The sequence below is a fragment of the Cuculus canorus genome, chromosome 3 (assembly GCF_017976375.1).
Source record: "Cuculus canorus isolate bCucCan1 chromosome 3, bCucCan1.pri, whole genome shotgun sequence".
Lineage (NCBI taxonomy): Eukaryota > Metazoa > Chordata > Aves > Cuculiformes > Cuculidae > Cuculus > Cuculus canorus.
Genome location: NC_071403.1, coordinates 31,677,077 through 31,702,438, shown reverse-complemented (window position 1 = coordinate 31,702,438; position 25,362 = coordinate 31,677,077).

The following is a 25,362-nucleotide window of genomic DNA, read 5'->3' as shown; positions in this document are numbered from 1 at the left end:
TTGCAGCTTCCTATGTACAAATAAGAAGTTTAGTTGTAGAAGTTCAGTTTAAACTAACTAAGTTTAAAAAGTGGTGGGAGGTAAATTTATTCCTGCAGTAAAGCAATCCAATACATTAGTTAAAAGACATTCAGAAACAATTTACATTTTGCTTTTCTGATTTTCTCACTGTGGGTTGAAGACGTGCTTGCTCATTACATTACTTAACTACAATGTCCCTTCTGTGTTATTTTCCCCTTCAGGATGTGTTTGGTATTTACGACCCTCAATAAGTGCAAACCTGTGACATTAACAACATGTGACAAGCAATTCCACATGCTCCACATTCATTACTTAGCTAACTAGAAGAAAAAGGAAAGGTCCCAAAAATCCAGATAGAACTTGGTCCTGCAGAAGTATAGCAATGATTCAAGAAGTCATAGGATCAGCCTACCTTGAAAACAACAAACCAAATTATCACAGGTGTCTTGCACCTGTAGGTAACTTCCTTTTATCTTTTTCAAGGTACTGGCTGGCCACAAACAGCAGCCTATTCTCAGGTTTCCTTCAGGTTCTCTAAAGCCACATCATATAATACGTAAGCCCCTCACTGATCTTGGGTGTGTGAATACGTCCATCTTCACTAGTGTGAAAGTTGTCATGGTTTTTCACTTCTGCAAACTCCACTAACTCAGTGCTGTGAACCTGTGATGTGAAAATGAGACACAGAGATACAAGCAGTCACCTCTGCAAGAATTGCAGTTCTGTGTAATCAACATACTGAAGGGTAGGCCTGGCCTATGAATATGGTATTTTGCCACTAACAAAGAACAATCACATGAATGTTGCCAAAATATCATTTTTCACAGGTAACACCTACACTGTGGCTTCATTTATGCTACCATGGAGTAAGCCAAATTGTATGAAGTTTTAATTGGTCCTATTTTTTTCCTTCAGGCATGTAAATCCACAAAAAACACAGAAAGCATTAAAATGGGATCAGATCTTGAACTAAGGTAGAACTTCTCCAACTTTTTCTAACTTAGCTCAAATTTTTGCATAAAGTGCCTTAAATTCTGATATTCAAATGTGAAGTCAACATATTTTTTTAAGCCTTCTTGGGTAAGTTACCCTTGCAAGACTCAGAGATAAGCTTACAGACAGAAAGACTCTAGCACTAATTAAAAGGAATGCCCACTGACTGATGTCCTAAAATGCTGTGGCATCAGCACTTGATCAATAGAATAGTTTAACAATTACCTTACTTTTCTAAAAAAAAAAAAATACATTAGCGTTTTTAAAAGAGAATCTTCCTTGGCAGTGAGTCACTAGTTACCTTGGTAATACTTCAGGCAAGAATACAGTACTGCAGTCAACAGAAGTGGTGTTAACTTCCAAAATACCATTTCTTGACTAGGAGTGCCACAAAGGGAATTACACACATCTATCTCTAGGAGTATAATTACAGAAGCTAATCAACCAGTGTAAATAAACACTTGGTATAGGGATATAGCCACAGAAGCCTTTAAAAATCATTCTTCTCGTAAGAAGCTAGCAAGCAAATACAAGCTCCTCGTTTTCCACTGTTTATTTTTACAGTTTCCTGGTATGTAATGCACCTTCATTCTCACTTCAGTGCCAAATAATGATGAACAATGTGTTGGGACTCCCTCCTTTCACTGGATCTCCTAACATCTGTCTTTACAAGATCCCCAATGATACCCAAACTTTACCTGCTAGCCCATGTATGTATCAAACTCTATGAAAAGGAAGGATGGAGGAAAGGAAAAATGTATTCGTTTTACTGGTGGAAATCTTAGTCAAATTTAACCGTACTGGGAAGAATAGCTTGTCAGGTTCACAGATCTGTGCTGGATCAGAATTCATTCTTTAATATAAAGTTAATGAGGCAGCCCTGCGAAACGTACACTGAATTTGAACATATCATTGAATCAGCCTTGTCAGATTCCCTCCCTTTTTTACGATACAATGTTCTGCACTCTCTGTTCTTTCCTTATTCTTCTGAACAGACTATTTGTTTCACCACTCTTAGTGATGGGGTACGGGTTTTGCTAAAGGCTCTTTATAGAAGAATTAAATGCAACTTGATTTAGGTAAATAAATAAGAAAACACTGGGCTGACTTCACCATGTCAGGCAGAAGGAGTTTTAATTGTGTTTTTAAAAATCCTTACAGAGAAGATTCATTGAAATTATCTCCACTTTCAAGCTTTTGAATTTTTTTTCTGGTGATTTCTGCTCTGTCCCACTCCTAAAAATCTTGGTCAAGACTACTGGATTCTGCAGAAGGGTCATGTGACTACAAATCTGGAGAAATCCTGAAAAACAAACCCCCCAAAAAATGAAGACTTTCTCCCTGTAGTGTTTGTTTGGGGATTCATATTTTAAAGAGATTGCCTAAGCCTCCTAAATACTGCTTGTGCCTATAAAAAATATTACCCTGTTATATGCGTACAGCAACAAATCAAGTAACTGGATATTTGTGTGTGATGTTTTTTGCCTGCAGGTTTTGGCTTTCTTCATCTTGTTCTGCCCAGGTTTATTGGGGCTTAACAAATCCCTTTGGGCTATAAAGCAACATTCACACGTCTACATATATTTTATCTGCTTTCTTCCAAGTTCAATTTCAACAAGAGACACAAGAGTTTTAATTTAATGTAATACATTGTTTTGCAGAGCCTTCTGTCACTGAAACTCGCACCTCTGATGATCTCCATCCCAAGCAGAATGCTAGGAAGGGTGTAAAACCGCCTCAGAATCTCAGGTTCAGGTCATTGTGAGCTGAGCCATCACACAGGCTCACAGCAGCTCAGCTCACAGCTTGTAACGTGGAAGGATTCATAACATGGGTACTCCTGCCATTTCAGGCATAGTTTAGATGCTAAAAGCATTTTAAAAACAATGCCATACCATCTGGGTTTGTAGTATGCACTAGTGAGTATGTTAGATAAGTCTGAAATAGTTTGCCATTAAAATGGCTCTATTCTTGTTTCAGTTCTTAACAGAAAGTCTGTGCCGTATATTAAAAAAAGCAAAACCAACCAACCACGTTAGAAACTGTTGTTCAGGAAATACTGTTTCCCTTGCTTCTAAATTTGTTGCCAATTAAACTGTAATAGGATTAGTAAATATTTATCTAGGCTTTAGTTGAAGTTCAAGCATATTTATCCATATCCATGTATTAGTCCTGGGGAAAAGAGTCCACTGTGAAATCAGTCTCTCTCATTGCTAGAGGCTCTCTGAATTATTTCACAGCTAATCTCCGTATCATAGAGTGCTTAGATGGAAGGTCACGATTAATCTTTGCATCATTTCTTCTGCAACAGAAAGAAAGGGAATGAAAATAAAGAGATATGATGCAGAGATCAGAAGAAGGTGTTGTCAGAATGCCTGCTTCCCAGAAAACTGACACCTCCCATTGGTAAACAAGTTTAAAATTACTTAGTCTGACTTGAAAATTTGAAGGTGCTGGACCACCCAGATCAATATTTCTTAAGTGGAAAAATCACAATTTTCTAGTGGCAGGTAGTTTTTCATTTAGGAATTTTAATTGATAAGGTTTTTAAAGGATAAATATGGCCATATTAGAAATAAAACTTAAGATGCCTTAAAAATACCACCTCCATGTCCTCCCTACATGTTTTATTTTGGAAGAGGTTTCGAATTTTTGTATTTAGAGACATGAAGATTTTTTCCGGTTTAGTCTGGGGGAGGGTAAAGGTTGAAGTCTTAACATTAGCAACAAATGGGGGCAGGAAGACTACTTCCTTTTTCGTTCTAGCCACAATTCTTTCAAGAAGTGGCTTGTGTCTTTAGCTCTGTGTGCTTCTACAGGAAATGGACAAACGAACAAACAAACAATTTTTCAGTAAATGATAAGTAAAAGTGAGCTCAAAATGTTGAAAAAACTTCTATTAAAATACTATCACGCTTCTCCAGGCTTCCCGCATGAAAGCTTTGTGATGAGTGTTAGGTAGCAGAACTGCAAGGAAATTCTACTGCTCAAAAGACAAAATACCGTATCACATGAAACCACTATAGTCAGCATGATATATTGATTCTGTTCACTATATTTTACAAAACAAAATCTGGGGAAACCAAAGTTTGATAAGCCTTAGGAATTGAATTTGAAATATTGTTTTTCCAATCTGTGAAGCCAAGTGTACTAAGTACATCACTTCAACCAGGTACCCTCACCCAAGGTTGAAAAACTCTACATAAATCTAAATAATGCATGATAGAATACATTAGGAGTTACTTTAACAAGCATTTCCATAAACTGCAAAATGCCTCAAATTTCTCAGGAACATTCTGTTGGATAATCCCACCCTTACAATGTTCCTAAGTCAAGCACAGCCAGCAGCACTAGTCTAAGTCAATGTTTATTGACACTATACTTTTATGCACCTGAAGTTTCTCAGAGATTTCCTACAGACTGCTGGTATATACAGGTATTTAGTCTGATAAGGCAAGGCACGTGGTTCTGAGGAACAAGCTACACTGAATCCCTCATATGATTCAGCAATTGACTGTAATATAGCTTGCATGGAAGAGAGAATTGTATTAGGTATTCCCGTCAAAGCATATGTTTTGGAAAACTAAAGGCTAGGTGATACCTCACCTTGTAGTCAGATGGCATGCGGTGAATACACAGCTGTCAGTTCAGGCTGCCAAATCCAACCCTGGCAGCACTGATTCAGGAGGTGTCTTCTGCACTTGGAATTGAGTGACCAGCCTTGAAGGAGAGGCCAGTGATACTGATGGTCAGGCTTCTCTCCACGGACCTGAATTCATTAACGATCCCCAGGCACAATCACTAAAACAAACCAGAGAAAAACCACAACTGCATTTTCAGTTGGATGACAGCTCCCCTTTAAAAAAAAAAAAAAAGATCTCTGCAGATTTTATGTTGAGTTCTTTTGCTTTTAGCTCTCAGACTCTCAGGTGACATAAGACAAGAAGAGACAAGTAGGCTCCTTTCCTCACCGTGTGCAGTGGTACCACATGCAGTCCCTATGCCCTCTTCTAATCCTAGCAGCTGCAGTTTGCCAATGTAACTATACCTTTTTCCAGACAAAAAAAAATATAATTATATTTTTGCTACTCAGAGAGATATCTGAACCTTTCTAAAGTAGACAGTTTTGCTAAGTCTGATGTCTAAGTGAAGGTTGCCGCTGCCTATGGGACTGACTGTCATGGAAACCTGCAGTATGGAATAATGGAAAAGGCACTACAGCTTCTGTCAGAGAAACAGTAGGTTGTTATCATTTTTATTCCTTCTTTCAGGTTTTATTAAATATATACCTACATAAATATGCATATAAACAGTTTTTTACCCCTTTTATTCTTCTTTTTGAAAGATGCTGAAGGTTCACCAGAGATGGTATTTCCCATATCCTTCCCACTGTGAGGCACAGCTGTGTTATCATCCTCAGTAGTTAGTCCCTAGTTCCAACACACACAGTTAAAAATTGTTGTGGCAAGTATGCATATGATTCTTACTTGACAGATACATGCATAAGTTTTATCATAACAAAAGGAAAAAGAAAGAAAAGAAGGTGCCATACTACATGAAATGCATAATCTAGCCAGCAGTGAAATTATCATGGCATAGAACCCCACAGTCTTTGATTGCTTTCCAATCCTTTGTGTTTTATCATTGAAAAGTCCCTTGGCTGTATGACTTTTCCCTGTTCCAAAGGCAAGTCTGCGGCAAGGGTCAGATCAAGGAACTTTTCCAAAGAAATTCAGAACATCTGTTTCATCAAAACCTCAACCCAGCTATGACTAGAGACATGTCTGACCTCCTAGTCCACCCTTTTTCCTTCTGCCATAAAAGAAAAACTGATTTCTGGGCTGCAGCAGATCAAAGGCTGAGCATGGGGCAAAATCACATCAAAGAAGTAACATCAGACTGGGCTGTAGAAAAGTTTTACTGTGTTGTATAGGCAACAGCTGCAACACAAGCATACATTAAATGCTCTGGCTAACAATCAGTAAAATTAAATTCAGGGATTTTTGCTCACTCCCTTCCAGCCCATCAGTAATGTAGTATAAAGAGTAGCAGAAGAGCAGCAAGCAGGAAAAAAGCTTTACTTGCCTTATTCACTCTGCCAAAGCTTTCTCACACACATCAGAAGTTAGCCCACCAACATCAGTAAAATTAAACTGACATTAGTACCAGTGTAAATGAGAAGATCACTATAAGTCATACAGTATTCATTAATAATGGAACATTATGACAGTGATTTACCAAGCATTATCTGAATAATTTCCTCAGACAATCAAGTATATAACACAAATTTGTCCTCTTAACCCACTTCTCTGTCTCAATTTATTTTACCACTCCATTTGAAGTTGGATGGCATAAGTTGGAATAGTTTTCAGTGTGTTAAAGGTTTTATAGCACTGATTTTGGCAATGTTTTGGGTTGGGCTTTCTTTATGATTAGAGAAGATCCCATTAATGTAGCTTCACAAACTGGTGCTTGCCAAATTTATCCTATTCAACGTGAGACATCCTAACAAAGCTAATCACAGAAGTGAGACAGATAGATAAACTCAGGACTATGTTGGTCTTTCTATAAATTTGCAAAGTTGACATTTAAGGAATGAGTGGATGAAGTGCTTAGGGACAAGGTTTAAGAGAGTGTTCGGAATGGTTGGACTCAATGATCCAGTGGGTCCTTTCAAACCTGGTGATTCTATGATTCTATGAGTGTATTGCCTCCAAAAATTCCTTCAAGCCAAACAAATCTCAAACAATGTCAAATGTCAAATGTCAAACAATGAATTTTCTACATAATCCTTGCAATGACAGATTATCTTTTGACTGATTTCCTTATCCTTACTAAGGATGTTCATTCTCACTCATCTTGTCCTTATTGACACTGAAGTTGTAATTACTTAATTTTAGAAAAACTAGGTCCATAAAACTATATTACTTAAAATGACATGAGGTCAAATAGAATTTAAATATATTTTCCTGGATCAACAGTATTAATTGTTTCATCTCTATTAAATATCACAATAAGTAGTCGTAGGATGAGGCACTTCCACTTAAAATTTCTACTTCAAAAAGGTACAGACAATGTTGTCTGAAAAATGCCAGTAAAATAAGGGGAAAAGGGTAGAAGCTGAATTTTTATTTTAAAAATAGTGAGACACAGACAGCACTTTTTTGTGAAAGATCTAATTCTAGCTTTGCCATATCATCATGACTAGACTGTTTCAAAATTAGTTTTTTAATTAACCTAATGCTGCTGAGATCAGTCCCTTGCATTGCCCCCAAATGGGTACTCTTTACCAGCCCAGTCATATACCCAATGCACTTGACAGAAGATATACAGCGCAATCATGTTTTCTTTCTTTTTTTCATTAATCATCATGGAGCTTGCATGAGTCAACCTGATATTTTGTTTGGGTTTTTTTCCGGAAGTGTTCATTAAGTAATCAAATATTTCCTGGTCAGGGACAGCCCGAGGTTCTTCCTACCTCATAGGTTTTTACATGTGAGAGCTTTTCCTCATAGAAAAATGCATGTTTATTTCTGAATATAGAGTTGGTGTCAGTCTTGGGGCCGACTGATCAACAGGAAAGAGGGAATGGGGAGAGATTAATTGCTGTCTCTCTCCCTGCCCCCTTTCCTCTGCTCTTATATCGCTCACTGTCCTGCTTGGTCCTGGCCAAGTTCTTGGTGCGAGAACTTCTCATTAACATTGGGGCTGCATCCAGTCCCAGTAGCTGACACCTTTCCTCTTTAAAAAACAGCAGCAGAGAAAGGAGATTGTTCAGTCTTTCTTAACTTGCCACCAAGGCCCATCAGTGCGGGCAAACAGGCACAGATAAAGTGAGCCAAATGAAACACTGGGAATTTCTAAGGTCTAGCAGGTCTGTGTGTAATATTTTTACACTCGTCAAAGCAGCAGCTGTGAACAGCTTCTGAGTGAGAAAGATGATAAAGAGAATAAAAGAGAATAAAGAGAAGTCCATCTTCATCAAAAGGATACCATCAAATTCAGAGGATTAGTCTCAAAGCTCACCACATAAGGCATGGCATAGTTACTACAAATTCCCCAGGTACCAGAGAGTGAGTCCTACTTCTCATTTACTACCCTGTCAGTTAGTCATTTGTGGGGGTTTTCCAGTCTCCCAAACTTGAAGATCTCTCACAGCTTCTGCTCTTACAGTTTCCAAACCTCCACGAGGCGATTCCCGCAAAAGCCATGTCTTCCCTGAGAGGAGGAACTTGCTCTCACACCTGCCCCTGCACAAAGCCGGCATCTGCAGTCACCGTTACAGGTGCTCAGTTGCTTGATGGCCTCCAGCAACCAAAACATCCCACTATCCTTCTTCCCCTCTCTTCCATACACACATGATAACCTATTCCCTAATACCACAACCTCCAGTAGATACTAAGGCACACTTCTATTTCTTGTTGCCAAAATCACACCCCACCTGTGCCATAGGCATGTATGTATGTTTTAGGTAGGTGTAATCTCACACTGCTTATTATGACTGCACAGCAGCTAGTGGGTCCCAAGTAGGATGGGACATCATGTGTTCAATCTGGGCATGCAACTGTACGTTGCAGCTGGGCAGGATCTGATTAACAGAGTAGCAGCAGACTGAATTTTGAAAAAGAACGTTGGTATCCAAACAGAAATCTGTTAGAGAAGACCTCTACCAGAGCTGGAGAAGCATCTTCTAGACATGTTAATTGACCATTACTTGTCATTTCCCCTTCTAAGTACCTGTTGGAACTCAGCACAGGTATAGATTCCTTCCAGACACAACCGGAGCTTCTTGAAGCACGAGCAGAAGCACCAGAACTTGACGGTGCAGGATGTGGTTCAAATACCACTGCTGCAGATTCCAAGACCTTGTTTCAAACCACATCAAATGCAGAAAAAAATGCGTCTATCCGCATCCCACAGTGAGTCAGGGACAGTTCAGAGCATTTAGTGAGGGAGTATCTGCAGCATTGGTTGCTACTCCTTCTCCTGTATTTGGGAAAATTGTTTGTTGCCCCCTCTCTAATGTGAAAATGTAGAAACTGGTTTGCTTGCCACTGCACAAGGAGGAAATGCACTGGATAAGAAAGAATATGAAAGAAGGTTTTATACAGGGCAGGGACTACTGGCTAATCGCCTCTATCCTTTCCTCTTACTCAACACCCTTAAGGACAGTTATGTGTTTCTTGACCAAAATCAAACATATTGTATTTGGTGAGCAAGCCACTGCAGAAAAAATAAGGAGAATGACTTTTTTTTTAACTGCCTCAGTGAGCTGCAAAGCCATTTTTAGTTTTTTTTAGTGGCAATGATGGCTTTCGCCCAAGATTCCAAGAAAAAATGCATGCTGTGGCAAGATTTGAAAAAATGTTTTCTTTGAGAAATATCTGGCATGGGGAAAAGGTCTAAAAACATGGTTCATAAAAGACAGCTCATTACAGTCCTAATTTTTTTTTTTAAAAACAAACACAATACAAAAATAAAACCATAATGGCTAATCTTTCTAAGAATATCATCAAAATCAAATCAATTAAATTATTTAAAATATTGTACAGCAAACTGCAGCTGCGAAGTCTGCACATCTTTTCTGAACTTTAAAAAGGTTCAGTGCTCAAATGCTTAGTGCGATCCATGGAAGTAAATAACAAATGTTAAATGGGAACCGGGGAGACTAAATATATAGAGAGTACTGCCAAAAAACAGGTTAAACAAAATTACAAGTCGTACAAAAGTAATTTTTAAAAAACACATTTAATCTTGAAGGTTTTGGGGTTTTTTTAATTGCCACCTGTATCAGAAGCATAATTTGAAGAACATGCATGAAGAGCATGTCATGCTTTAACAATTATTGGCATCAGTAATATTCTGTTGATACAAATTCTAGCAAAGCACTGATAGGACTTTCAAAGGGATTACTATCAGGCGTTTTACAGGACTTCTTTATCATCTGTTTTGAACCAAGATGCTGCAAAGTCAAAACAAATGGAACCTTGCTTCACACAGGAGGAAAAAGCAGAGGAGTAAGCAGCCTTTAATAAAAATATAAATGAAATATCAAACCCAATGGAAATGTTTTTTCCATTCATTTCCCAAGCATTTCCTTCATTCACTTTCTTGCTGGTTGGAAGTCACAGAATCACAGAATCATCGAATGGTTTGGGCTTCTGATTCTTTACTCCTTCTCTGCTGAACACCACTGCCATACAGTGTTTCACTTTCAAGCGCTTCTGTTTCCTCATATGTTTCCTTATATTTATTTTTAGGCTGAAACACAAAACCAGAAGTCAGGCAGTGGAAGGGGCTTGGGGAAGGTGAGCAAAGTGGAAAGCCAGGAGCCTTCAATTTCCCTTTCTCAAGCTAGAGGATAGTTTGCTCCAGAACAGCCTTATTGTCTTCCTGTGTTCCATCCAACGGAAGCTGTTTATGAAAGCTCCCTGCTGCTGTTTCACTGAGGTCACCTTCAGATGTAGGGAAAGCAAGTAGCCACCTAAAGAGGATACAGGAGGCTGATGGTATGGTAAGCAATCCTGAGATAGATGGGCAGCAGAGCAGACACCATCCCTACGTGCGGTCCATGGCTACAGCACTGAAAGCTCTAGCCCGCTGAGCTGGCTCTGTCTGCTTCTGCCTGTTTCCGGTTGTTTTCATGTGACTTTTTTGACATCTTCCTCCCTATTCTGCCCTGTGCAGTCCATAGTCCCCATGGCAATGAGCAGCCTCCTCCTCCCCTCTCCAGCTTGCACCCCCAAGGAAGGCAGCAATCCCCTCAAGGGTCCTAAATCAAGGCTTGTCCACAACTCGGACAAACAGGGAGCATCGTTTGGGCTCTGTGACAAGCCATTTATCCCTTTTCTAGACAGCAGGGGATCTTCAAGCCTGAGGACAGAGGCATTTGGATGGACTGCAGCAATGGTTCCTTGGGGAGAGAAGACCAAGGCCCAGTGATATTTCAGGGCTGAAATAGCCTCACATGATCTGGCCGTACAGCTTAGGCTGCTCTAGTACTACAACAACTTAGTGCCAGGCACTAAGTGAAGAAGAAAAAGATAGCTTACCAAGGACTTTCCATCTGACAGGAATGTGATTATGTATAGAAGAAGGTGCACAGGGACACGACTCCTCCACAGCTTCAGAGAAGGTATTTATTTTCTAGTTCCCGTGTAAAACTGGAAACTGAACTACAAAGTGCCTTTGTTGTTTGTGGTGCTTCGGGTTCACCTGGGGGATGAGAGGCATTAATCTCACCCTCTGACTGCCAGATCAGTTTTGCTGGCTGAGATATGTATACCGATCCAGTCCTACAGCAGTAGTTCACCATTGTAACTGCATTAGTTGTCCTCACCCTTGAAAGGCAGAGAGCTCATGTTAGAGCAGTTTTACAGATGAAGATACCAAACTAAATTTAACAGGAAAAACATGGTAAAACCCCAGTACACCTGACTAGTTTATCATACCCTGGAGTTCATCTATGCATCTGCAGCAGACATGAATGAGCTGAGTTTACTGGGTACGTGCCAGTCAGCCCTGTAGGGTACATTCAGCGAATAAAAAGCAATTAGGACAAATGAATACTACTCTTTACAGATGACCACCAGTTGCAAGATGATGATTTGAGGTGTTAGGGGTGCCTCATGCTCACTGTGGATGCAGAGCAACAGGCCTCATCTGTAAATGCAGATCCAGGGAGGCTAGATGACAGGCAGCCTAGCCACATGTGTCCTGTAGGACGTCCTCGAAATGGCCCAACATGGCAATATATCACCAGAATCAAGAGAACCTGTGAAGCTAGAACCAAAATAGAGACACTCAATAACCTCTCCCTGGGGCACAGGCAATCTGTACATTGTGCCCTACCAAGTTTTAGATTTGTACTTTGCTATTGCAGTATCTCTCCTTGTCTTTGAGGACTGAACCTTGGTCACATTTTAAAAAAGCTGTTCTGAGCAATCCCTTTGACACAAATTCCAGGGCTGAGTTTGATCAGACTCAGGTAAACTTCAGAGCTTTTGAATATTTATGCAAGTGTTCAAGCTGCCTTTTGAAACAACTGAACTGATAAAGAAGGGGAAAAGTATCTCTATAGCACCTTAGTAATGGGTCTTTAATGAATTTGGGCATATACATGATACATAAACCTGAGGCAACCTTTAGACATTTCAATTTCCCCAGAAGTGTCCAATAAATACATTAAAATCGCCTTAAATTAAATTGCTTTAAATTATATTACCTCTACAAATTTTGAATGAAGGTCCATCAACTTCCACTTTTTCCCATTGTTTCTGTTAAATCAAAAGCTCTTGTTGCCAGGGATCTACTTTAGACTTAATCTGGCTGACACAAAAGTAACCACAAAACTTGTGAGTATCACAACATGGTTTTGGTAGAGGAGGCAACGTTTAATAAGGAAAGTGCAATATATTCACTTTTTATTTTCAACAGATACGAAAAGGTTCTCGACTGTACGGAAATATAGTAGTTGGATAAGGCCTGAATTATTAAAAAAAATCATCACTCTACTTGTCAAAGGAAACATTTTAGACTTTAAGTGCTGAAATGTACCTTGGTACATCCTGAAGAATATTTAGGACTAACACAACTGAAAAATGGAAGTTCCTCATAATTACCTTAAAAAAAGGGATTCAGTTGGTTCTCTTTTTTCAAAGCCCTGGCTGGATCTAGCACGCCCTAGTTCTATGACCTAGAAACCTCTGCATCACAAACCGGAAACGTTCTCATTGTTTGCCCTTTGTAGAAGATGTTTGTAAGTTTTTTTGACAGCCTAAAGCATAAGAGGAGGTGGTATTGTTAGAAATTTCCCAAGCTGGATACTAAATCTTATAGCAAAGTAATACTGCATATTATCAACCAGAAAAAAAAAAAAAAAAAAAAAAAAAAAAAAAAACGGCATGATAAAGTGACAAAGGAGACATTCTGGTCCAGTATTTTTTCCTTTCCAGCTGACACAATGAAACTCCCCACTGGAGCCTCAAAAAAAGAAGACCAGGATTTTGAAAAACATTGTCTTTCAAAGCCAATGGCAAATTCATTATTGCCGCTTTCAGTAGAAACAGCATTAGCCTGGAAGGTGTACTTTGAAAAGCCGGTTCAAAAACACATAAACTACTGTCAGCCTACAATGAAGGCAATCTGAATCACTGCCTAGCTGTGCAAACACGGCTGCCCGTGCTTATCTCAGATAGCTCAGTGAGCTCAGCTGGACTAGTCAAATGTTAATTTTACGGACCAGTTTATAGAATCATAGATTCATAGAATAGTTAGGATTGGAAGAGACCTTAAAGATCATGTAGTTCTAACTCCCGTGCCATGGACAGGGACATGTCCGACTAGGTTAGGCTGCCCAGGGCCCCATCCAACCTGGCCTTGAACACCTCCAGGGATGGGGCGGCCACAGTTTCCCTGGGCAACCTGTACCAGTGCCTCACCACTCTCGTAAAAGAATTCCTCCTTATGTGTAGTCTAAATCTGCCCTCTCCAGTTTATACCCATTCCCCCTTGTCCTATCCCCACAAGCCTTTACGAATAGCCCCTCTCCAGCTTTCCTGTAGCCCCTTCAGGTACTGGAAGGTCGCTATAAGGTCTCCTCAGAGCCTTGTCTTCTCCAGAATCACAGAAAAAAATCACAGAATCACAAGGTTGGAAAGGACCCATTGGATCATCGAGTCCAACCATTCCTAACACTCCCTAAACCATGTCCCTCAGCACTTCATCCACCCGTTCCTTAAACACCTCCAGGGAAGGCGACTCGACCACCTCCCTGGGCAGCTGTTCCAGTACCCAATGACTCTTACTGTGAAGAATTTTTTTCTGATATCCAACCTGAACCTCCCCTGACGGAGCTTCAGGCCATTCCCTCTTGTCCTGTCCCCTGTCACTTGGGAGAAGAGCCCAGCTCCCTCCTCTCCACAACCTCCTTTCAGGTAGTTGTAGAGAGTAATAAGGTCTCCCCTCAGCCTCCTCTTCTCCAGGCTAAACAACCCCAGCTCTCTCAGCCGCTCCTCGCAAGACTTGTTCTCCAGCCCCCTCACCAGCTTTGTTGCTCTTCTCTGGACACGCTCCAGGCTGAACAACTCCAACTCTCTCAGCCTGCCCTCGTAGGGAAAGTGCTCCAGCCCTCCGATCATCTTTGTAGCCCTCCTCTGGACCCGTTCCAACAGCTCCATATCCTTCTTACGTTGAGGATTCCAGAACTAGACACAGTATTCCAGATGAGGTCTCCCAAGAGAGGAATAGAGGGGCAGAATCACTTCCCTCAACCTGCTGGCCACACTGCTTTTGATGCAGCCCAAGTTGTCCTTCTGGGCTGCAAGCACACGTTGCCAACTCATGTCAAGCTTGTCATCAATCAGCATCCCTAAGTCCTTCTCTGCAGGGCTGCTCTCAATCACATCATCTCCCATCATTCAGCATTATGCAACCAAACCTTTATCCTCTTCAGTTGTGCCGACTGTTCTCATACTAGATCTGATTTGGAAGGCAAGCCATGTATTTAAAAGCAGGATGCTATTTCTGTTTAATGGTTATGCATCTCTTTTGGATCCTGGAAGTCTCAATGGAGATTTTTCAGTTGGTTTTGCCTTTTGGATGACAGAAAAGATGAACCCTGAGCCTTCCCGCGGGTGACCTCTGGGCTGCAGAGGCTCAGCTGGGCAACGGTGTGCCTCAGCCGACCTCTAGTGGAAGTACCACAGCTCGGGAAGACACCAAACAAAGCCAGGAAAACTCGAGAAAAACCTCACAGAAAGTACGAGTGAGAGCTGGGAGAACAAAGGTACAGACTTAGAGCCACAACGCTGACAATACAAATGTCAGCAGTTACTACAGCTTAGTGAAAGCAAGCCGAGCCTTTCTGCTGCTTCCAGTCAAGAGCAAAAATGCCCACAATCTTATTTTTCTGTGACACAAAACACTGATCTGTAATAAACAGAACTTCCTTCTATACTTTTAGACATTTTGTGGGTTTTTTCCCACCCAATATTGAGAAGTAAAGAGCTCTATCTCATCAGCTGAGTTTCTGAGATCCATAAGGTTGTAGTCAATACTCAAGTGAGAAAGCAGAAGCTGGAGCTGAGGTTTCAGCTCTTTCAGTTTCAGTGCTGTGCCAGGGCTGAGTGGATTTGGTGTCCTTAAGACAGGGTTCTGCAAAAAACTAACATCAGTCCAGCTGGAGAACACCAGCACTTTAAGCAACATGAATGTAAGACGACTGTAAGCAATGCTGCCAGCAATGCTCTTTGCTTTGCATCCATAAAATGATGTAATTCCCCTCTTTATCCTGAAGCAGAAGTTTGTCAGGGAATGGAATGTGATGGCACACAGTGTATGGATTCTTGTTATTTCCATTTCTCTTTTAAGAAAGGGCCTTCCACCAGACTGTGAAAGACTAACAGCTGTTGCAGGTCAGAGCACTTCTATGGTCCTTGCAGGAGTGCCTATCTTCTAGAATGGAAAGGATGCCAGCTAACAAATCCTACTGCCTAAACGGAGTCCTGATTCAGCAGTAGACAACATTCTCACCTACACACCTCCCAAATCTTCACATGCCACAAGAACTTCAAGTATGTTACTATTTTAAGGTTACTGCTCCTCCAGTATCTGATTCTGGCATGATACTGCTAATGCAAACTTCTGAAACAAAAGTGTACTGGAGATGGCTGAATTTGGCCTGGTATCAGTGTTGATGCATGTTGGAAATGTAGCACTCATTTTCAGAAGAACTGAAATGTTTTCTCCTTCTTTACCTCATCTCATGCTTGCTCCAGGGTTTGAAGGATATCGGAATTCCTTCATCCTTGAAGAGACAAAACTACTGTGTTCCTGCAAATTTTTTCATCTATTCTTCCCTTCTTTCAGCAGCTTGACAGCATATTTAACACTGGTAGCTTGGTTTGTTGGTTGGGTTTTTGTTGTTTTTTTTTTTTGTGTTAGGCCAAGTCATAACAAATAGCAGCACTTTTCCTGCTACTACTTTCCAAAGATTTTTGGAAGTCCAAGTAAATGTCAACTGATTCTCCTTCACTCAGCACTGATAGAGGCAAGGATCCTAACAGGTAAGTTACAGTCTGCTAAAGTTCAACAAAACTCTTGGGGTATAGTGGAACTACATGTAATCTAATTTATTATCTCATTGTTTCAGCAATAAAGGGCCATCTGTGTTTCTATTCCATGCTTTACTTCAGCCTTGTTTTGAATGTCTTGTTTAATCATTCTGTTGTTTCATCTATGACACTCAGATTTAGATAGCAGATGAATGAAGCTTATGATGGTAATATGATACTGTTCCTTGAATATTAGATAACTAGATACTGAAGATTAAAATGAGCTAGAGCAATTCTGAGCGGTCTTTTAATACCTATAAGTGTTTACTCCATGGGAAAATTAATAGCTTAGTGAACTCTGCAACATTGTAGGTCTTGCATCCTTCTCTGTATGTTAATAGTTCACCATATCCAAGATCATGGATCGTTCTTCCCTCTCCTCTCCTGCTCATATAGGAAAAAAGTAGCCTGTTCAAGGGGCTTCATTTGGAGAGAAGAGTTTAACCCTCCTCTCCCTGTGCCATAATGCTGGTAGTGCTGCACTCCTGGGGTAGCGCTGCTTTATTTCCTCACTATGGGACCCCTTTGGGCCTAAGGAGTGAAAGAGGGCTGCCCCAGCACAGCCAGTTAAACCAGTTAGAGCTTAGTTAAACCACTAACTAAGAGCTAAAGGCCCCTTATCTCTTCCAGGTGAATCTGCACTTTCCTTAGCACTGTCCTCAACCAGCCATCACTACTTGGGCAGTGGCACTCCAGGGCAGAACTGTGCCTTGCTCTCCTGTGCAGATCCCCAGGTTCATGCGTTGTGGTAAGTTTTCAGCGGAGAAAGGAGACAGAGGGGACAAGTCACAGGCTCTTTTCATTCCTCCAGCCTTGACAGCTCACTTCTCAGCTGCAAGGAGGGGGCATACACCCTGCCTAGTCCCAAGGGGAGAGGAGTTGTGCTTTCCCAGAGACAGTCCTGTGGGCTCCACACTGTCACCACTCTGTTTGTAAAAGCATGGGTTAAATCACAGGATTTAAACACTCTGCAACAGGAATGTTGCCTTGCTTGCTAAGCACCACTCACATGGGTAACTCTACGTAAACAACATCACTCCCTCCCTCCCTTCCTTCAAAAGGAAAGAGAACTCAAAAATAACCAGAAGGAGATTTTTCTAGATCTACCTCAGTATAAGTCTTAAAACAATAGCTCTCTTCTCTTAGTGTCTCCAGAAACGGGCCACCCACAGAAATATTTTAAATAATATTCTTGCAGAAAGTTGGAAGGATGAGTTTCAGGGTTTGGCATAATAGAGGCAACATCCTGGATTCTCTGTTGAGTTGATCCCACAAGCATCCTCTGAACTGCCTGCTTCTGCAGCCCAGGGCACAATAATGTCAGAGTAGCAACTGCTGCAGATTTAGGGCTCTACACTCCGGAATTTGGACACCAGATTTCCAGTACTCCTGGTGACTCTAAAAGCCATACACTGAATTTCTCAAGCATACAAACCAAACATGGCAATTTTTGGACTTTTGACCTTTCTCAGAGGATATATATCAACAAATGCGTTATCCGGAGGACTTATAATTTTAAAAGAAAGCTGATGATTTCTCACCATTTCTTCTTAAAAATCTTGAATTGAGAAACTGATCAATAATAAAAATTGCTGAATTCTTGTCAAGAACACTTCTTAATTTGTTCCAGTTGTCCCAGATGACACCAGGATGTTTCTCATCAGCCACATTCATTCTGTGAGAAATATGCAAATGCTGGAAAACCTGGGGTTAAGAACATACCTGTTGCTATTCTTGGTCATTCAGAAAGTATACGAACTATTCAGTTGCAAATTTAGTAATAAAATTGTTCTGGTTTGAGCTAAAGTAGAATCAGTTTTCTAACTTCAGCTAAGCCCCGTATAAGTAACTTCATTTTCTGAAAGTTAACTGCGTGTTTTTCAGACAGTGTTTTTCTCTAGAAGTGATAACAGAGGGCATTGGTATATAGAAAGGCCATTGTTTATACTTATTCCTATAGTAACCAAGGCCAGAGTTGGTGGAGTGCCACAAGTTAAAGAAGTGAAAAAGGGTCACACCGGCAGGGAGGGGCACACAGGTAATCCCAAAGTGATCAACAGAGTATTCCATTGCATATACGTCACATTTAGTATAAAACTGAGCAATCATGAGGGTATCTCTCTCTTCTTCGATGGCCAACATCCAGTGAGGATCTCGTCTGTCTGTTTGCTCCTGACCCCAAATCTGCATTCGTGAATCCAGTTACTGAGTCCAGCTCCCTACTAGCTCAGGAGCCTTTCCTGTGCCTGCTCAGCAGCATCTGTTGTGACATATAGTCATTGAGGGGTGCTGGAGGGGAGCAATTTCATATATTTGTGTATATTTTATTATTTTCTTATTAATAGTATTTCCTTTATTATTACTGTTGCTGTTGTTGTTTTAGTTTCTAATCCATAAGAAATTTTCCTCTAATTTCTCTTTCCCAGGAGGTGGCAGGGAGTGATTAGGGTGTCCAACTGCTCAGTCAGGCTGGGCAGGGGCTAAATCATGACAGAAGTACATCAAAAAAGAGAAAAAACAAACCATAGTTATCCATTGTGCATAATTCCAGAAGTTCATTCATTGTTGATGACTTGTAGCACTCATATAATAAATTAATTCAAGAAACTGGATAGAATAAGAAAGTATTCAGATTTGATTTTGAAAGGTGATGCTTAAACAAATACTCCTAAAGTCTACAGATTATTCATAGAAGTGACTCAGCCTTTTGACAGTGTCCTGCTCTATCAAAACGTCATCACAGTAATAATACAGAAAAAAGCCTCTCCAGGCTTTCTCCTCGTCACGGATATCCTCGAATCCAAGCAGCCCAACACTAATTACACTGCACCCGGGGAGCTCGTTATCCCACTTATATAAGTTCAGCTTTATTGTTGAAGTATTTCCTTTCCAGCAAAATCAATCTCCTAAAAGAATCGAAAGTCACATGCACACAGTCTAACTCATTACTTACAAACCTCCAGATTTCTTTTACATTGACTTTTATTTTCCTTGGTTTACTTTCTTATCCAAGACTTGAATGGTTCATAATTATACATGTCTTCTCAGAAAATGCTCATCTTACCTGGAGAAAAACAGTGAATGCCCTTCAGAGGGTGGAGGTGACACACTAGCCACCAGTTGTAAACCATCAGATCTTCCTGTGTCACTGCATTCATCAGGTTTTGATTTCCCATCAGGAAGATTTTCCTTGCTGCTGAAAGCCTTGCAGCCCTCTGAACTGGCTTGTTGTATTCCTCCATGATGTGACTGATTCACTTATATTTATCTATATAAAAGAAATATTGTCATTTTTGCATTTCTGCATCTCATTCCCTTATTAGCAATTGCATTCCTACTGCATGAGGAATCCTACTTTGAGAGTAATCTCAAAGGTTTATTTCCTTCCTAAATGCTTACGAATGGTATTTTCAACCCATTGAAGAAAAATGAAGTTCAGTCCAAACAGTGAATCTCTCTGAGCAGCTAATATTGACCATAAGCAGACAGCTGAGAGCGAATGCCCAGGGGCAAAATACTGTTAATGTTAATGGCTTTTTATTTTGGGGCATGGGGAAGCCATTGTTAACACTTTTTTTTTCATGAGCAGCTACTGTGGCAGATATATACGTGCTAGATCCAAGGTGTTGGTTCCTACCTGATAAAGAGGATAATGCTTTTTAATATCACTGCTGTGCATATAAAATCTCTCCCATCTAAGCACGTACAAATATTTACTTTGGACTAGCTGAGTAATTCTATCTGTAAAAAACTTCAGTAAAATCAGAAATAATCAGCAAATCACACATTTGTAAACAACAGCAGCTTAACATTATAAGAAACTTAAGCATTATATAGATCGCCATTAGCATCAGAGAATAAAATCAAAACAACTCGCCAATCAGTCACCAAAGACCACTGTGTTGTTATGCTTAGCCACAAAGGGTAGTCCGCCTAAGTGGTGTCATTGGAAGTAGTATTTTGGGAATGGAAAAAAAAGCAATTAGTACAAGGAAAATTACAGAATCCAGGCCATTGGACCTAGAAATTTGACCTCCACTTTAAAAATGAAAATAAAAATAACCTACCACACATACATACTAGAACAAGGGATGAGGGAACAAGGAGAATCTTCTCCCAGCCCATTGGACCCGGCTTAGATTCCTGTTCTTTAGAGAAAGAGAAGAAGAGGAAATTTTCTGATTGTACAAAGAAACTACAAGAACTAACAAGTTTTGTGCCTGTTTTCAGGAAGGAAGTTCATGCTGGTTTTATTTTATAGTGTGCATAGTGAAACCTGCTGGGGCTGAGGAACTCCTGGAGCTTAGCAGCAAGCAGGAGCTCTGCCTGGTGCATCAGCAGAAGCAAGTTTGTTGCTGTATGCTTTTTTCCACAGCTCTCTAACTCCCTCTACATGACATCACCCTGAAAAGCAAGACGGTTTGCTTCTGTCACCTTTTTTCTCTTTTACAGAATATTAAAAAAAAATCCAAAGAAAAAGTGTTAACTACAGAAAAAATGATTAGGCTTTGAATTTAATTGGGAGTTGTCACATAAACAAATACTGCAGAGCCAGATCCACATTACTATTTGACTAAAAGGAAGGTTATGCAGTTTTACTAATGTGAAAACAACACTACTGCTCTTCCCAGTTCTGTTTTTCCAGGCCCAGATTCCAAAATAAACCATATCACTTTCTCTGATTTTAATTTTCAGTTACTACTTGGTAAAGAGCAAGACGATTTTTTTTTAAGCCAGTGTACATTTTGCTACCTACCTGTAAGCGTTTCTTTAGTATTACCTCCCTTTCTTTTTGGAAATAAGGTGCATCCTTTGGAGCTGGAACAGAGTTGCAGAAAAACAATATTTTACAGGATGTTACACAAAATCTAGTATAAACCAAACATTTGTCAGGCCCAACACGACTCAGATGGTGAAGTTAACAATAAGCAAGTTTAATGGTATGAAAATGATATATTAAAACAGAAGAATTTATTTCATTAGCAGACATTTTTTTTGGCAAACTGTTTTCTTCCACCTCCATTTTTTAGTCAGAGCCCTTAAAAAGTCCATCTGGATGCTTGTTGGTTCCATGGGCACATATTTCAACTGCCAGCTATGCAATGGAGCTCCTTGACAAGCATCCTTCACATTTTAGACATCTTGCTTCCTAATATGTCTGTATCACAGAAAGAAGAGCGAGAAAACTTCTAGAGGAGATTTTTTTTTTACTTTCAGCAAGCATATATTTAGAAAAAATTATTTAACTGAATAAAATGAATGCATGCAAGTTAAAATCATAGGTCAAAATTGGACCATTGGAAAAATGGGCTCCTGAGCTGTATCCAATAGCAATACACAGGAAACTCCTCTGGAACACTTTAGAGCCCTAAAGAGGTAGAACCAGAGAGGGAGGTTTGTGATCATCTACCACTTCCACTGCTCTAAGGCAAGGAAAACTAAATCTGTTCCCTAAATCTGCTTGTCAATCCTCTTCTTAAGGACCTCCAATCAATGATGGTCAGCAACATCCTAGTCCAGAGATCAGTGTTTAATTAGCAGAATAGTTGGGAAGTTTCCATTTTAGCCCATTATTTTATGTCATATTCCTAAATGCAAACAGAAGTTTATTCTCATCAACTTTATAGCTATTTCTCTTGTGTCTGAAGATTTAAAACCTAGAGGAAATAGAGTGGAGACTTAGGTCCAGCTCCTTTCCTTTTTATCTCAAGTGTGCTAGTCAAGTGTTCTTGACCTCTGTTTTCCTCCAAATATTGTCCAGGTGGTCTACAGCTTCCTTGAAGCCAAACCTGGGTACATTGTCGTAGCTTGAAACTCATCATTGCTGAAGCAAGTAAGAAAGGCTGTCTTATATGTGACCATTCCCTTTATACACCCCCATGTCACATTTAAAGCTAACTTCCTCTTCTCTGTAAGAAGAAAATATTTGACATGCTAGGGAGATTCAAAGTTTTGTTTGTGATACACAACGTGGAATCAATTTAGTTTATGTTTCGACATTCGCTTCCATTTCAACTGTAATTCTGTTGCAGACATGCAATGCAAAAGCTGCCGTTCCTGGCTCCCATGTGTGTATTTAGGTCTCAAAACTGAACAGTTACATAGATGTATGATATTTGTAACATGACTAAAAAAAAAAGCCAAAAAGAGATACAAGGCATTGCTATAATCTCAAAATGTCCCTCATTCCCCAGGAAATTCTTGTTAGCAATGTGTCCACGGTATTCCCTGTAGTATTTTGTTGTCGTCTGTTTCTGCCTTCAGCTCTACTAGTTGTGCTGCTGATTCTTGTTCCAGCTGCTGGACTTTCTCAGTAGAAGAGATCTACTATGCTTCATTTTTGCCTATTTCAGTTTGGTAGTCCAAAAGACAAAGCACTTGAGAAGAAGCTCCTTTCTCAAGAGCAAATCACTTGTGAACTTTGGACCTGGAGAACTGTCCACATATAAAGCACAAATCAAGCATAAATTCCCACTCCTGAACAGGCAACACATAATATTTAGCAACTTCATTGAACAATTACTTGATCAACATTTCCTTTAACAATAAGGCTTTCCTTTTAATATCAGAAATGGAACTGAGTGAATGGAATTTTTCCTGTTTTGATTGCCAACCTGAGGAAAATAGGAGAAAAACTGATCTGGGACAAAATTATTCATGTATCCTTCTGCATACCACCAATAAATGCCATCGTCTTCCTCCTTCACTCAGTTTCTTATGGACACTTCAGAAAATTTACATAATTAAACAAGAATTTGACATGCCAAATAAAACTTTATATAAAAGAAGAATTGAAACTTCTTGCTTTCATTTTTTTCCAAAACAAAATATGCAGATACACAAAATCTATTTTCTCCCCATTTCTCTCACCTGAAATTATTCTTCAAAGTTGACTAAAATAAAAGGACTGAAAGAATTTGCAAGAAATGCCGCTTTTTGACAAATGCACTGTCTGCAAATAATCCACTCATAGGAATGTCATAGAATGATAGAATTATAGAATTATAGAATGGTTTGGGTTGAAAGGAATCTTAAAGATAATCCAGTTCCAGCCCCACTGCCAGGGGCAAGGACACTTCCCAACAGATCAGGTTGCTCAAAACGTCATCCAGCCTGGCTTTGAACACCTCCAGGGCTGGGGCATCCACGACTTCCCTGTCGTGGATCAGTGCCTTAACAACCTCACAGTTAAAAATTTCTTCCTAATATCTAGGCTAAATGTCCCTTCTTTCAGCTTAAAACCATTACCTCTTATCCCATCACTGCACTCCCTGATAAAGAATCCCTCCCCAGCTCTCCTCCTGTATGCCTCCTTTAAGTACTGGAAGGTGGCTATAACATCTCCCTGGAGCCTTCTCTTCTCTAGGCTAAACAAGCTCAACTCCCTCAGCCTTCCCTCATGTGCGAGGTGCTCCAGCCCTCATGACCATCTCTGCTGTTCTCCTCTGGACTCTAACAGATCCATATCCTTCCCATGCTAAGGATTCCCAAACAAAAAGCAATCTCCAGGTGAGGTCTCATGAGAGCAGAGTAGAGGGGCAGAATCACCTCCCTCGACCTGCTGGTCACACTTCTTCTGATGCAGCCAAAGGCGCAGTTGGCTTTATGGTCTGCAAATGCACATTTCTGGCTCATGTTGAGCTTCTCACCCACTAGCACCCCAAAGTTCTCTTCAAGGCTATTCTCAATCCATTCTCCACCCATCCTGATTTGTGTTTGGGATTGCCCCAACCCAGGTGTAGGACCTTGTACTTGGCCATGTTGGACTTCATGAGGTTTTCAAAAGGTTCTCAAGCCTGCCAAGGTCCCTCTGGATGGCAACCCTTCCCTAAAGCATGTTGACTGTATCACACAGCTTGGTGTCATCAGCAATCTTACTGTCCATGTCTGTAACAACACTGGTCCCAATCCCAGCCCCTACAGAAAGCCACTTGTCACCAGTCTCCACTTGAACACTGAGCTGTTGTCCACAGCTCTTTGAGTGTGGCTGTCCAGCCAGTTCCTTATCCACCAAGTGGTCTATCCATCAAACTCATGTCTCTCCAATTTAGAGACAAGAATGTCGTGCAGAACAGTGTCAAATGCTTTGCACAAGTCCAGATAGACAATGTCAGTTACTCTTCCCTTATCCACCAACACTGTAGCCTCATCGTAGAAGCCCACTAGATTCATCAGGCACGACTTACCCTTTACAAAGCCATGTTGGCTGTCACCAATCACCTCCTTATTTTCCTCAGCAGAGTTTTCAGAAGGATCTTCTCCATGATTTTTCCAGGCACAGAGGTGAGACTGACCAGCCTGTATCTCCCGTAGTCTTCCTCTTCTCATTTTTTAAAAATGGGAGTTATTTTTCCCCTTGTTCAGCCAGTGGGAACTTCATCAGACTGCCACGACTTTTGAAATATGATGGATAGTGGCTTAGAAACTTCATTTGCCAGTTCCCTCAGGACCCACAGATGCATCTCATTAGGTCTCATGGACTTGTACACCTTTAGGTTGCTTAGATGATCTCAAACTTGATCCTCTTCTACAGTGGGCAGTTCTGTGATCTCCCAGTCCCTGCCTTTTCCTTCTGCGCCTTGGGCAGTGTGGTTTGAGCCCTTGCCAGTGAAGTCACTCAGTTCTAATAGGAAACATTTGATTTGTGAGAATTTCTAAAGCTAACTGGAACTTGACCACAAAATAAAAGCAGAGGGAATAGTTTGGAAGTAAGGATGATGGAGCCAACCAAAAACTCATAAAGAGTAGGCAAAGAACTTAAAAAGGGGAGGAGACCCAACCAACTAAACAAAAAAAAATTAAAAATCAGAGAGCTGGGAAAGCCTAGAACTAAGCAAGTATCAGCTAAATTAAGAACTGTTAAGGAAATCAAAGAGTGTGCAGTTCTTCCGCTATATAAGTAAGAATGGACAAAGAGAAAAGAAAGTACGGCAGTATGCAGGCAGTCGAGTTCAGATAAAAATAATTCAGGTATGACTGTAAAACTAATGGGAATTACTTAGCTCTGCTTTTTAAGAACACAGAAGTTAGGTCAGCAGTGACGCTGTGAAGATATAAAATTACCATTTAGGGTAATGCTTTCAGAAACGCTTGCTTCTCTCTGCTGATGGAAGAAGGACCATGGGACCCACACAGGGAGTCTTTGGAGACCTTCAGGTAAGCAGCAGAGCCACAACCTAAGCAAGTTGCAGAAGCTTCAACAGGCAGCAGCAGGGTGTATGGTAGAGGCAGCTTT